The following is a 14,259-nucleotide window of genomic DNA, read 5'->3' as shown; positions in this document are numbered from 1 at the left end:
GTCCACCCTCCTGCTTTCTCGCCTGTAGGTCAGCTGTAAAATTCAGTTCCAGGACTTCAGCTCATAATTAAGGCTAACATTTGAGTACAGCGTCAAGGGAATGCTGCCTTGTTAGCAGTGTTGTCGTTTTGATGACACATTTAACTGAGGCCCTGACTATCTATTCAGTTGAATGTAAAAATGTAGCAGCACTTTTTGAAGAGCTGGAAGTTCTGTGTGTTCCAGCCAGTATTCACTGACGTGGGCTGATTGGAATATCTGTAATGTCTCAAATACAGAAGCTTTCTAATGTCCTATTGCTAAAGTAAGTGGCCTTTTATACTCGTGCTGCATTTTATTCCCTGGGAAATGCATTAAGCGGCATTGGGGCTTCCCTGCCCCATGGAGATACAGGGTGAGGACTATAAGTTTGTTTTTCCAAGCACTCCTGCGTGCAATGCAAGATGGTTAGCACATTAACATTGGAAATCTTACTACCTCACAGTTATATCTGCAGTAGTACTAAGCGATGTGAAATATTGCAACAAAAGCTAGACCTTTGGCAAAACAATGCCCCCAGGATGGGAGATATTGCAGGCTTGGGGCTGGGTTTTAGATTGCAGGAACTGTACCTCTTAATCTTCACTTTATCTTCCATTTGGAGGACAAGGCTGTGCATTATCACTGTGAGGACCCAGTAAGTCAGGGGCATTGACAACATAAGACCCTAACTCTGACAAAGCCCACTCCTTATTCTATAGGAATTTGTGGAAGGCATTGGGATGCTAAATTAGGCGGTGTGGTGCGGTGCCAACATCCAACAAGTATCTTTCTCAAGCACCTGTACAGGAGTGTGATTCTCTGGCCCTAGCAAAGCTACCATCATTGGGTGTACCTCCTGTGGCTGGAGGTCCATGACTTTTCCTATTAAAATGGTTGTGTTTCCTACTTTCTTTTCAACTGTAAATGAAATAACTACAGATGAGAAATTCAGCAATGCTGACATAAACAGGTGATTAAAACTCATGCCAGTGCAAAGATTTGGCTAATAAGCGGGATTACAGGGCAAGGAAAATGGACTACTTGAGTCAACTTTTCTGCTTGCAGGAATCCATTTTATTTACAATGTTCCAACTATTTGTAATTTATATCAAAGAGCTCCTTTTTAACAATAAAGCAGAAACTTACAGTCCCAGCAGGTTTGGCTTGGAGGGAAAGCTATCACTGCCCTCTCACTCAGACTTTGGGTTAAAATAGCAGTTACCCGGTTTACTCCATTGACACGTTTAAAAAGGACCACACTTCTTGCCTGCAGTTTTAAGATTGTGGTTATCCAGATCAAGGCCATAAATGAGTGGAGTTCAAAGAATGGCCACTAAGTTCACCTGATCAAGGATCAAATAACATCTGATCTCTTAATTAACAGCCAATTTCCACTCCAATTAAAAATGGCACGAGTAAAATCCACACGTTTATGACTGCTACATTGTAACCCCTCCAGTTCAGAAATACCAGTTCTCCAGAATTTTCTTTGAGCAGACCCGAGCATCATTTTAGTACAGTACTAGGGGAGTGGCAGCATGGAAGCTAGAGTATTTGGATAAGTAAAACATTTTTGTTACTTCTTTATAACGTTTTATCACTGTTTTATGTTTCAGGTAAATATTTATATCTACAGTGTTTTGCAGTTCAAATATTTGTCGCTAGGCATTCTAACATCATGCTATAATCCAGAAAATTCCAAAATCCAGAAATGACATGGCCCCAAGCATTCCAGATTGGAGAGGTTACAGTATATTATAAACGTTAAGGATCCAGCAAAGGCTTACTCCAAAAGTGGTTTGATTCTATTAAATCTGACAATGCGTGTATATATATATATATATTTCTGAACAGATTTTATCTTCTGTTTGCAGAGCTGCCTGATGTGAGATTCTCAGTGGGGGTCACAAACATATTTACTGCTAGATTACCACATTGCGTGATACATCAATTTTCAGTAGTTTTAAACATTCACTTTTATGCTTCACTGACGTTTCTATTTTCTTTTTGAGGATTTTGAAACATGGCCAAACACATCAAAGATTGGCCAGGAAATACCTTGCAGCTGTTTCTGTTCTTTCCTTCTCCACACCTCCCACTCCTTGGTTACTTCATTAAAATGAGAATGCTGGTGAAAATCCCACTTGCATGCATGAATAGAGTCATGTTGGACCTACCTTTGAATTAGGTTTGTTGCCAGGATTTCCAGCTGTAGGTGAGGGACCACTCCTGGCTTGCTGCTTGCCCATATGGAATTAATGCATTAGAGATCCTGACATGGTGAGGTTGGGGAGGGTTTCCATATTTTCTGATTTAATCTACATTTTGTGTTTTACATGGTTGTTTTTACAAGGACCATTGTCATTTTTTTTTGGATTTATTTTTGCTGCTGATTCTTTTCAGTATTCTTGGTTCTTTCAGGTACTTCGGACGAGGAAAAGGATTGCATCATTGGCCACCAGTCAGGGATTCTGTCAGCGCAGCTTCACCATCAAAGCACTGGCACTTGAAGGCTCTTCCACACCCAGATGAATTTGGCAAAGGAGACCTATCTTTGCTTCCTGAGCTTCAGAAGACAGTGTCAAAGACTGGTACCATCTTCCGGCAAAATGGTTTCCACAAAACATCTGGAATAGGGATGTCTCTGCTAGAACTGAAAGTCACACATTATTCCAGAAACACTCACGCCTGTATCAAATAAGTAACACATGTTTGATAGAATCAATGCTTTCATCACCGGCCCTGGGGAATGGAAACATCAGTTGGACATAATGCAGGACATTCACTGCCTAATCATTAATTTTCCTCACATGCAAGATATCATTATTGAAATCAACGTGAGTATCAGCGTTCCCCATAACCCAGTAGCTAATGCAAAGAGAGGTTCTTCCAGTTGATGAATGTTCAATTGATATCTGGCCATAGAACCATCATGAAACATGTCAATGGTTTCAATCATGAAGGAACCAATATACCATCAGTAAGTAGCAGCCCACTGAGCTTCATTTTAGAAGAATTAACACTGCCGGGGAAGGGGGCCAGGGCTAACATCTGAACTCCCAGATCTCTCTGCTTTTGCACACCCTCAAAAAAATACTATTTAGATTATGCTACTTCTCCAAGTTGTTTGTCCCAAAGTGCATTACTTCACACTTATTTGCATTAAATTGTTTCTGCCCATTTCACCAGTCTGCCCACCTGAAGACTACTACATTGATAAGCTTTATCCATCCACAAGCTTCGAAATTGTACTCTGTGTACCCAGGGCATTTAAATAGAACAAGAAAAACTATTACTGACCCAGGGGACACTGCTGCACCTTCTCTGCAGCCAGACATACATTCTTTCACCACTATTCTGCCTCCTTATCCCTTTAGCTAATTATGTACCAAAGTTGCTACCTTCCCTTTAATCCCAAAAGCTCCTATTTTTGGTATGTCATAATAAATATGTGGTACTTTAATCAAATTCCTTTTGAAAGTCCACATATAAGTCTACTGCACTACCATCATCAACCCTCTCTGTTGCTTAAGAATGTTGATGACTTCCTTAAAGCAGTTCCATGCCATTGCTGGGTAGGACTCACTACAGTTGGTGCAAGTGGCATCATGTTTTGGTTGAAGATAACAGTACTCTATAACTCTGTTAGATCAGGCACATTTTGTGCTAACAGCTACCCTGTGGATGAATGCCAGACACTTAACATTTGAATAGCAAACACTGGAATTTGCACTTTGCAGTGGAAGCAGTAAAAATCGAAGCCACTTTTTATTGGTTTCTGGGCTTACTCAGGTTTTTCAAAGGTTACTCCACTGAACTTTGCAGGCAGATTGTTTTATGGCTCATACTCTTGAGTTGTTGAACAGACTACAAAACTCCTCCACTGGTGTTTGTGGCCTTAAATGACCACTTGTTGCACAGTCCTTGGTTGTCAGTAACATTTTAACAGGCTGTAATGCAAAGGTTCACCCACTACATCTTCAGGTCAGGATTTTTTAGAAAAAGAGGAATCATGTATTTTGTAGGAGGTTATCAGAATGCCCTCTTAGGATATACAATGTATTTGTATGATGGGTTTATACCTCTGGTTCTCCTTACATAGAATTACATGCGTAGGATATACAGCACAGAAATAGGCCATTCAGCCCAACCAATACATGCCAGTGTTAATGCGCCACTTGAGCCTCCTTCTATGTCTTTCGATCTAAATCCAGTATTGTAACCATTTATTCCCTTCTCCCTCACATGCTTACCTAGTTCCTCCTTAAATGTAGCTATAAAATTTGCCTTCCCCAAAGGAGATGAGGCAGGTATCTGGCCATTTTACCAGCCAATGGATGAGACCTCATCACCTCCAGTAAATTGTGTCCTAACTGTGTTCTAACCAAAGTTCGATGCAGGTTTAGCAAAACTTCCCTTCTTTTCAATCCTATTCCTCTAGAAATAATGCCAAATGCTTGGTTTGCTTTTTTATTAATGTGGCCTTGCTAAGTTGTGGCACAAATTTTAGTGATTGATGTATTTATACTCTGAGATCCCTTTGTTCCTCTACCCCACCTAGACTGCACCTTCCAATAATCATTGAGCTCCATTTTTCCTACCAAAATGTACTATCTCACATTTATCTGTGCTGAACTTCATTTGTCAAATATTTGCCCATTCTGAAAGTTTATTAATGTCCTTCAATTTATTGCAGCCCTTCTCAGTCTCCTCAGTATCAACTATCCCTCACCAACATCTCCCCAACCCCACCCCCAATTTGGTGTAATCCACAAATGTAGAAATTGTGTTTTTTTTTATTCTAAAATCCAAATCATTAATGTAAATTGTGAACATCAGTGATCCCAGCGCTGATCCTTGTGGAACACCACTTCCCACCTTATTCTACTCTGAATTCATCATTGCCACTCTGTAATTTCTGTCTTAAAGCTATCCATAAATCCATTTTGTTACTTGTCCCTTGACTCCCCATTTTTTGACCTTATGGGGCACGATATCAAAGGCCTTTTGAAAATCCAGATAAACTACATCTACTACAATACCATAGTCTACTCTCTCTCTGTTACCGCCTCAAAAAATTCAGTAAGTTAGGTCAAGCAAGATTTTCTCTTTTGAAATCCATATTGAATATACATTATTACATTTCTCTTTTCTAGATAGTGTTTGATTCTTTCCTTTGGTAAGGATTCCATTATTTTTCCTAAAACTAACATTAAGCTGTCTGGTCTATAATTTGCTGGACAGGTTGTCTTCCCCTTATTAAATATAAGAATCATGTTAGCTATCTGTCAGTCTTCAGGGGCTACACCTTTTTCTAATGTACTATTAAATGTGTGTAGTAATGCCTCTCCTATCTTTTCCCTAGATTCTTTTAAAATATTTGGATGCAATCCATCTAACTTGCGGATTTGTCCTTGTTGAGTTTTTTTTTTATTATTTATTTGTTCATGGGATGTGGGCATCACTGACTAGATCAGCATTTATTGCCCATCCTTTATTGCCCTTGAGAAGGTGGTGGCAACCTGCCTTCTTGAACCGCTGCAGTCCATGTGGTGTAGAAACACCCACAGTGCTGTTAAGGAAGGAGTGCCAGGATTTTGATTCAGCAGCAGTGAAAGAACAATGATATAGTTCCAAGTCAGAGTGGTGTGTGGCTTGGAGGGGAACTTGCAGGTTCCCATGAATCTGCTTTGCCTAATTGTCCTTCAAGGTGGTAGAGGTCACAGGTTTGGAAGGTGTTGTTGAGTAGCCTTGATGAGTTGCTGCAGTGCATCTTGTAGATGGTACACACTGCTGCCACTGTGCACTGGTGGTGGAGGAAGTGAATGTTGAAGGTGGTGGATGGGGTGATGGTCAGGTGGGCTGCTTTGACTTGGATGGCGTCAAACCTCTTGGGTGTTCTTGGAGTTGCACTTATCCTGACAAGTGGAGAGCATTACACCACACTCCAGATTTCAGCCTTGTAGATGGTCAACAAGCTTTTGGGAGTCAGTGAGTTACTCACTGCAGAAGTCCTAGCCTCTGACCGGTTCTTGTAGCGACAGTATTTATATGGCTGGCCCAGTTCAGTTTCTGGCCAATAGTAACCTCAAGAATGTTGATAGTGGGCATTTCAGCAATGGTAATGCATTGAATGTCAAGGGGAAATGGTTAGATTCTCTCTTGTTGGATATGATCATTGCCTGGCACTTGTGTGGTGTGAACGTTACATGCCTTTTATCAGCACAAGCCTGAAAGTTGTCCAGATCTTGTTGCATATGGACACTGACTGCTTCAGTATCTGAATGGTGCTGAAAACTGTGCAATCATCAACAAACCTCCCCACTTCTGACCTTATGATGGAAGAAAGGTCATTGATGAAGCAGCTGAAGATGGTTGGGCCTTGGACACTACCCTGAGGAACTCCTGCAGTGATGTCTTTGGACTGAGATTTTTAACCTCCAACAAACACAACAATCTTCCTTTGTGCTAAGTATGACTCACAACCCCAAAATCTCATATTGTGATCCCACTGGGGTTCACAACCCAGTTTGGGAAGCCCTGCCTTAATGGTCCTTTCCCATCACAGCCTTCCTTTTTTTATTGATGTGCCTGTAAAATATTTAATTATTTTGCCTGATGGTCCTTGATAATTTAATTTCATAGTTCATCTTTGCCTTCCTGATTGTTTTTTTTTACTTTTCTCCTAATCTTTCTGTATTGTCTTTTATAATGCACTTCTCTGTTATGTACATACTTAATATATGCCTCTTTCTTAACTCTGAATTATTCCCTTATGTCTTTATTCGTCCATAGACTTCCACTAGTGTTTAATTTCTTATTTCCTTTTAACGGAATATATTTTACTGCAATCTGTTGAACACCATTTTAAATGTTCCCATTGTAGTTCTACATTGCTGTTTGCCAATATAATTGCTCATTTTATTTTCCCAAGTTTTGTTCTCAGCCCCTCAAAACCAGCTTTTCTCCAATTTATTAACTTGGTGTTCATCATACCACTATCCTTCTCTGTCACCACCTTAGAGCGTATTATATTATGGTCACTGTTGCCTAGCTGTTCCCCTACCTTTACTTATTTTACCTGTTCTGCTTCATTCCCCATTACTAGATCGAATAGTGAATCTTCCAATTTTGGGCTTTTCACATCTTGGATTAGAAAGGTGTTCTGTACACATTGTAGAAACTCAATTTCCTTATCCTTTTCTGTCCAATTAGCTTGGTTGTATAAATTAATAGGTCAAGCCCAAGATTACAATCTCTGTTGTTGCTACCAACCTGCTGGAGACTTTGAGGATTGCGGCTTCTGTGTCAATGTCTGATTCCTTTTCACCCTGGTCATGGCTGAACTAATTATTAGTTGGTACCTGGGATATTTAATTGTGTAATAAGTTGTGTGTTGATTGCTAACCATCTTTTGCCTGTTTTGTAGTACTCAGTAAAATATTAATTGAACTTTTTTTTATTCATGCATGGGATGTTGGAGTCACTAGTAAGCCCATCAATTATCGCCCATTCCTAAATGTCCTTGTGTAGGTATTCATGAGCTGTCTTCTTAAATGCATCTCAATGGCTTGATAGGCTATTTCAGAGTATTCAAAGGATAATCAAAAGCCAACCAGACTGCGTCTGAAACCACATAGACCAGGTGGGATGATGATGGCAGATTTCCTTCCCTAAAGGACGTTAGTATACCAGATGAGTTTTTATGACAATCTGGTAGTCTTAGGGTCACTATTACTGATAGTAGCTTTTTATTCTAGATTTTACTTAATTCATTTTAAGTTATTGTTGAGTTCCTACAACATGAAAAGAAATCCGATACTGTATGTTCAAAAACTTTACCCTTATTGCAATCGTTTTTTTTTTAATGAACTTTTCTGCTGAACAAGGAAAAGATGGCTGCTACAAATCACCTGACCAAAAGGTTGGCCCTTTGTCTGGGAGCTAACCCCAGGAGTTTTTCAAGAACAAAATAATTATTTTTTCAGCTTCTGGAATTTCACACTTCATTGCACAAACCCCCCAACAAAAGCAGAGGAAGTGTAAATGAACTGATTCCCCCATCCTGAAATATTACAAAAGCGGGAGACCAAAACTCATTATACTGGAAGAGATGTTAATGACTGCCTCTCTCTCTCCTAAGGAGAAACAATTGAATTCTGGCCAGAAGCACAGAAACTGATTGTTAAGCTGCAATTAACCAGTGATAGGCCATATCACTTGACTCAAGCCTCCGGACTTTTGGGCCATTTTAACATTACATCTTTGGGCTTCACAGCCAGTCTGCTGTTTTAACATTCAACTGGTGAGCCAGCAAGAAGCAGGCTCCTCCGGGAAAAAACAGCAGCCTGCCCACCAAGCCTGACTCTGCTAGAAGATTTTGTGCCATCGCCTACAGAACTGTCTCAATCTCTGAGTACCTACTTCATTTTGTGGTTTCAGCCCACCTGAAAAGCGAATCCTACAACTCCAGTCCTCAGCCAGCTAACCTCACATGCCTACATGAAAGAATTCCTCCTTGGACTCTGACCTTGAACTCTGGAACTCACCTGAGCTAATTTTCAGTTTCTGTGGTCCCCTTACTGTAACACAGCTTTTCTCTATCCCAACCCCCACCCCCTCATCCCTTTTACCGTGTGTGTGTGCAGAATGGTACATGGCGAACACTCCTGTGGATTTTTAACGTGGAAAATTAACTAACCTTCTGAGTTAATCCCAACTCGAGTATGCTGTCGATTATTAATAAAATTGGATCACAGAAACCGAGAGATTGGGAAAACATATCACCGCCTATTCTTTTAAAAGCTAATTCAAAACACCTTCTGCTTATGAACAGGTGACAAGAGGAAATCAGTGCAGGTTGTCTGTCTCTCCTGTCAGTAATAGCAACTGGGGACTCCTCTGGGATAGAACCATTCAAACCAAAAGTTGATCATCTGCAACGGTTGTTTCTGTGGATAAGAAATGCAAAGCAAATTTGTATTTTGTCCCTTGTACTTCTTGAAGTAAACTGAAATTGGAAGGACTTTTTAAAATCAAAACCTTCTTTGTCAGAATAAATGCATGCAAAAATAGCCAGCAAATTCAGAAGTCAACCAATGTAAAACAATTTCACAAAATACACAATGAATTTGCTAAACTAAATAATTTTCCAAAGCAGATAGCAAGATTGCATTATTTCTGCTTTTTTAGCATTGTATTATTTCTCTGAACACACCAGTATTTTAATTAATTATTCATTGCTGCTAAAGCCTAGAACTTTAAGAAGATAATATGCAACAAAACAATATTTTTAATACCTAGCACTTTAAGTACTAGGTACTAAAAATATTGTTTTGTTGCGCATTAATTTATATTCCTTAGAATGTAATTTACCAGAAGTTTACCTGTGGTGCAACCTGTGACACAAAAACAATCTGAGCATCTGTGAATGTGTTAAATGTTGTCATTTCCCATCAACCATAAACACCTTGACTTCAGAGGTGTTTCTCATTTTCAGATCAGAAGATGAGAAACCAGTAATTTACAGGACATGGCCAGTGAGTGCACACAAGAAAGCCAACCTTGACCAACTCCAAGTAAACCCACAAAAAAGAAAATTAGATACTTGAAATGTAAATAACCAGCAAGCAATGGCAATAGGGAAAGTAACAGATGGCTGAATTTTCTGGCTGGTGGGGGGGGCGGAGTGGGAATGGGCATGGACCCGATCGCTGCTCATGATCGGGTCCGCACCGCCATTTTAGGCGAGCAGGCCAATTAAGGCCAGCCCAGCGTACTTCATGACTCCCGTGCATAGCGGGAGTGAGCGGGTGGTGGCGGGCGCGCTCAGCCATCGGGTCCAATAGCGACCCGGCGGCCTGTATAAAGGAAGGCCTGGCACCCTAGGAAAAGCTGCTCGCAATGGCTGGGCGAAGGACTCTGCAGAGGGGCAATTGAGGTTATGGAAGTCAGGAGGGTAGGCCTTCAGGACAGGCCAGGCCGGAGGGTAGGTGTGCCACTCGTTTTTCTGATGACAACCTTGCTGCCCTCCTCAAGGAGGTGGCAGCACGGCGGGAGGTGCTGGTTCCCCAGGATGGGATGAGGAGGCCCCACTACATGACAAAACGTGTCTGGGAAGAGGTGGCAGAGATGGTGAGCTCTGGCAACGTGGTGCGACACACCTGGATCCAGTGTCGCAAGCGCTTCAATGACTTGCTGCGCTCTGGAAGGGTAAGTACCATGTTGGCATTGGTCATTTAACCCAGCAAGTCGGCTTACCCCCCCTGCTGCCCCCCACCCTCCCCAACCCCATGCCTGAGTGTAATGACTGCATTGAATCATTGATGGCATGTGTCCTTTGCTGGGTGGGCCGGATGTTGCCCATGCTGAGGTCAGCCTGAGAGGGTAGTGATGAGATAGGTTCTGCACCCACAGCATACAGGTACACTGAGACCCACATGACTGTTTTGAGGGCAACCTGGAGGAGCTGCACCTAGGCGCTGTGCTTGAACTGCAGGACATGTCGAAGTCAGGGTGATGACATGCTGGGAGGGGAGCTTCAATGTGGCGTGGCAACGAACCATCTGCTGCCATCTGCACTCCACCTGCTTGTGCCTCCTTGCTATGGAAGGATATACCATGTGGTGCTTAAAGTGACGTAGGCAGCACGTGGCCAAGGGTGGGGTGGGGAGGATGGGAACAGGCCTAGCATCTTTGTGTGAGTGTTTGGCAGCAGTGGGGTGAGGAGGCACTGGATATGTCCCTGATGTGTCCCACTCTGGTTGGAGTGGGCCGTGCGCGAAGAGAGTCCATGTGCAATTTGCACTAATCAATGCTCTTCTCTTATTTTTAGGAGAAGAATGCTCATGATGCTGCAGAACGTGCAAGGACTGGTGGCGGCCAGGCGCAGTTAGCCATCCTCAGCTGGTTTGAGCAGGCGGCCCTGGGTTTGGAGAGGCACCATGCGCCCAGGTCCACTGGTGTCGGTGAGGCTGGGGTGCCAAGGCCAGGTATTTATGCCCAGCAGTGAGGTCAGCATTGTTCTCCCAACAGCCATAGCAGTGCTGAATGTTAAGTGATTTAATTTTGCAACATGGCTTGACCATTGCTTATGGAAGGATGAGCGCATAATGAACCAGGGAACAGGGATACACTTTGTCATTGTCTCCATGTTAACTGATCCAAGCGAAAACAAAAAATGCTGGAAAAATTCCACAGGCCTGACAGCATCTGTGGAGAGAGAGACAGAGATAACATTTCAAGTCCGTATGACTCTTCTTCAGATCTAAAAGCAGGTAGAGATGTGGTGAAATATACATGATTAAGGGGGGCGGAAGTGATGAAGCTGGATAGAAGGCCAATGATAGGTAGAGGCAAAGGAGAGATGGCAAAAGATGTCATCCAATGTCCTTGTTCTTCCTTTCAGCATCATTGGAGCAGGGCCAGGAGGAGGAGCAGCAGAGGCCCCCTCTCACACCTGAGGGTCCTGAAGTCTCACCAGCATCACACCATCTCTGCCAGGCAGGCACCAGAGTGTATACTAGCACCTTGGTGGGAATTAGAACATCGGCTAGTATCCTGGGGCACAGCACAGTCGCTGGAGGAGCTGACAGAGACAGAGAGTGCCCATGGCGCCAGCAGTCGGAGGACTGCAGGGGGCCAGGCACATGTTCAGTCGATGCCTGATGATGTGCCTTTGGAGTCTTCCGCGATGCAGCAGGGGCAGGAAATGCGGCCGGGTGTGGGGGAGCATCTGGGGGTGATATATGATGCTATGCTGGGCTTGGTCTCCATGGTGGTGGAGTCTACGCGGACTATCGCTGAAGCAATGAGCCACATGTCCGAGCGCCATGTGTCCCCCATGGAGAAAGTGGTGACTCTCGTGGAGAGCCTCCTCCAGGAGACTCATCAGGACATCCTGGGGATGCGCTCTGACCAGCAAGCCCTCACATCGGCGTTAACTTCAGCTGGTCAGTGCCAGTGTGGGAGATGGTCTGGACATCACCTTCTCCAGCTCAGTGCCCATCCATCCACGTTGAGCAGGGAGGCCCTCACATCGGCGCAGCAGCTTCCTGTCGTCTCTGCGGGCACCTCTCAGGGCGCTCCGGATGAGGGCAACAGCTCCTCCGCCCCTCTCCCAGTGACCATTGCATCCAGTGAGGCTACGACGACTGGGGAGATGCCAGCTGTGAAACTGTCAGATCCCCCCCCAGGCGAGGCCAGCACAGGCTCCACGGGCCAGAGGACGACTGCCAAAGTCACCGAAGCCAACAGGACAGCAGAGTCAGCAGGCTGTCTCACAAGCCACTCCGAACAATGGGGCAGCGCGAAGACGTAGCACCCGGAAACATAAACATAAGGCACCTTAGGCACACCACGGGTTTATCACTGGTGCTTTTGTGTTGGCCCGAGATCAGGTTGTTATGGTTTGCTTTGAATTGGAACACCCTTGTCATTTATTTTGCTTAAGTTTCTTTGCTTGTGATATTAAATTCAGACATGTGACCATGGCTGAAGATTCCTCTTTTATTCTGCGGGTGGATGGATTCCAAAAATGTTATGACTGCTTTGTGGGACATTCAGCTTTATTAGCAAGGGCCTTAGTGACTGTTCCTAACCTGGCAGATTTTGCACATAGGTATCGATTATAGGGCCTACAGCCCAGACTTGTCCTGGAGGTCCATCTGTGGTGTGCTAGCTGAAGGTTCATTGGATTAAAGCCTCCCAGGTGTCCCTGCCTCCCTGCAGTATGCCCGGGTCAGCGTCTACCCCCTCAGCATTTCCCTGTGCGTACTCATCCTCGGACTCACTGCTGGGCTCATCGTGTGCAACTGTGGCCACCGCGTCAACATCTTCCTTGTCCACTGAGTGCCCCTTTCCAGTGCAAGATTGTGGAGAGCACAGCATGCAACCACCATCACCGACACACAAACTGGGGGGTACTGGAGTGCGCCCCCTGAGCGGTCCAGGCATCAGAAGCGCAGCTTGAGAAGGCAGATGGTTCTCTCCACCACAGCCCTTGTGGAGGTGTGGTTCCTATTGTAGCGCTGCTCAGCTTCTGTTCTTGAATGGCGGAGAGGCATCATGAGCCACCTTCTGAGGGGATAGCCCATGTCACCCAGCAGCCATCCATCCAGCCGGGCTGGAGCACTGAAGATCCCTGGCGCCTGGGAGTGTCTGAGGATATCCCATCTTCACATTGAGGCTACCCTTCATCGTGTTGTGTGGCACTACCACCGTGCTAAATGGGGTAGATTTCGAACAGATCTAGCAACTCAAAACTGGGCATCCATGAGGCACTGTGGGCCATTGGCAGTAGCAGAATTGTACTCGAGCACAATCTGTAACCTCATGGCCCAGCATATCCCCCACTCTACCATTACCATCAAGCCAAGGGATCAACCCTGGTTCAATGAAGAGTGCAAGAGGGTATGCCAGGAGCGGCACCAGACATACCTAAAAATGAGGTGTCAACATGGTGAAGCTATAATACAGGACTACCTGCGTGCCAAACAGCATAAGCAGCGAGTGATAGACAGAGCTAAGCGATCCCACAACCAAAGCATCAGGCCTAAGCTCTGCAGCTCTGCCACATCCAGTCCACCATAATTTTCCAATGGTGGTGGACAATTAAAAAACTCACTGGAGGAGGAGGCTCCACAAATATCCCCATCCTCAATGATGGAGGAGCACAGCAGTGCAAAATATAAGGCTGAAGCATTCGCAACAATCTTCAGCCAGACGTGCTGAGTGGATGATCCATCTCGGTCTCCTCCGGAGGTCCCCAGCATCAAAGATGCCAGTGTTCAGCCAATTCAATTCACTTCACATGATATCAAGAAACGGCTGAAGACACTGGATACTGCAAAGTCTATGGGCCCTGACAATATTCCAGCAATAGTACTGAAGTCTTGTGCTCCCGAACTTGCCGTGTCCCTAGCTAAGCTGTCCCAGTACAGTCCCAGTACTGGCATCTACCCGGCTATGTGGAAAATTTCCCAGGTATATCCTGTACACAAAAAGCAGGACAAATTCAACCTGGCCAATTACCGCCCCATCAGTCTACTCTCAATCATCAGTAAAGTAATGGAAGGGGTCATCAACAGTGCTATCAAGCAGCATTTGCTTAGCAATAACCTGCTCACTTATACCCAATTTGGGTTCCACCAGGCCACTCAGCTCCTGACCTCATTACAGCCTTGGTTCAAACATGGACAAAAGGGCTGAACTCCCGAGGTGAGGTGAGAGTGACTGCCC

This window comes from Cetorhinus maximus, chromosome 8, assembly GCF_964194155.1.
Source record: "Cetorhinus maximus chromosome 8, sCetMax3.hap1.1, whole genome shotgun sequence".
NCBI classification, from domain to species: domain Eukaryota; kingdom Metazoa; phylum Chordata; class Chondrichthyes; order Lamniformes; family Cetorhinidae; genus Cetorhinus; species Cetorhinus maximus.
This window is presented reverse-complemented; position numbering follows the sequence as displayed.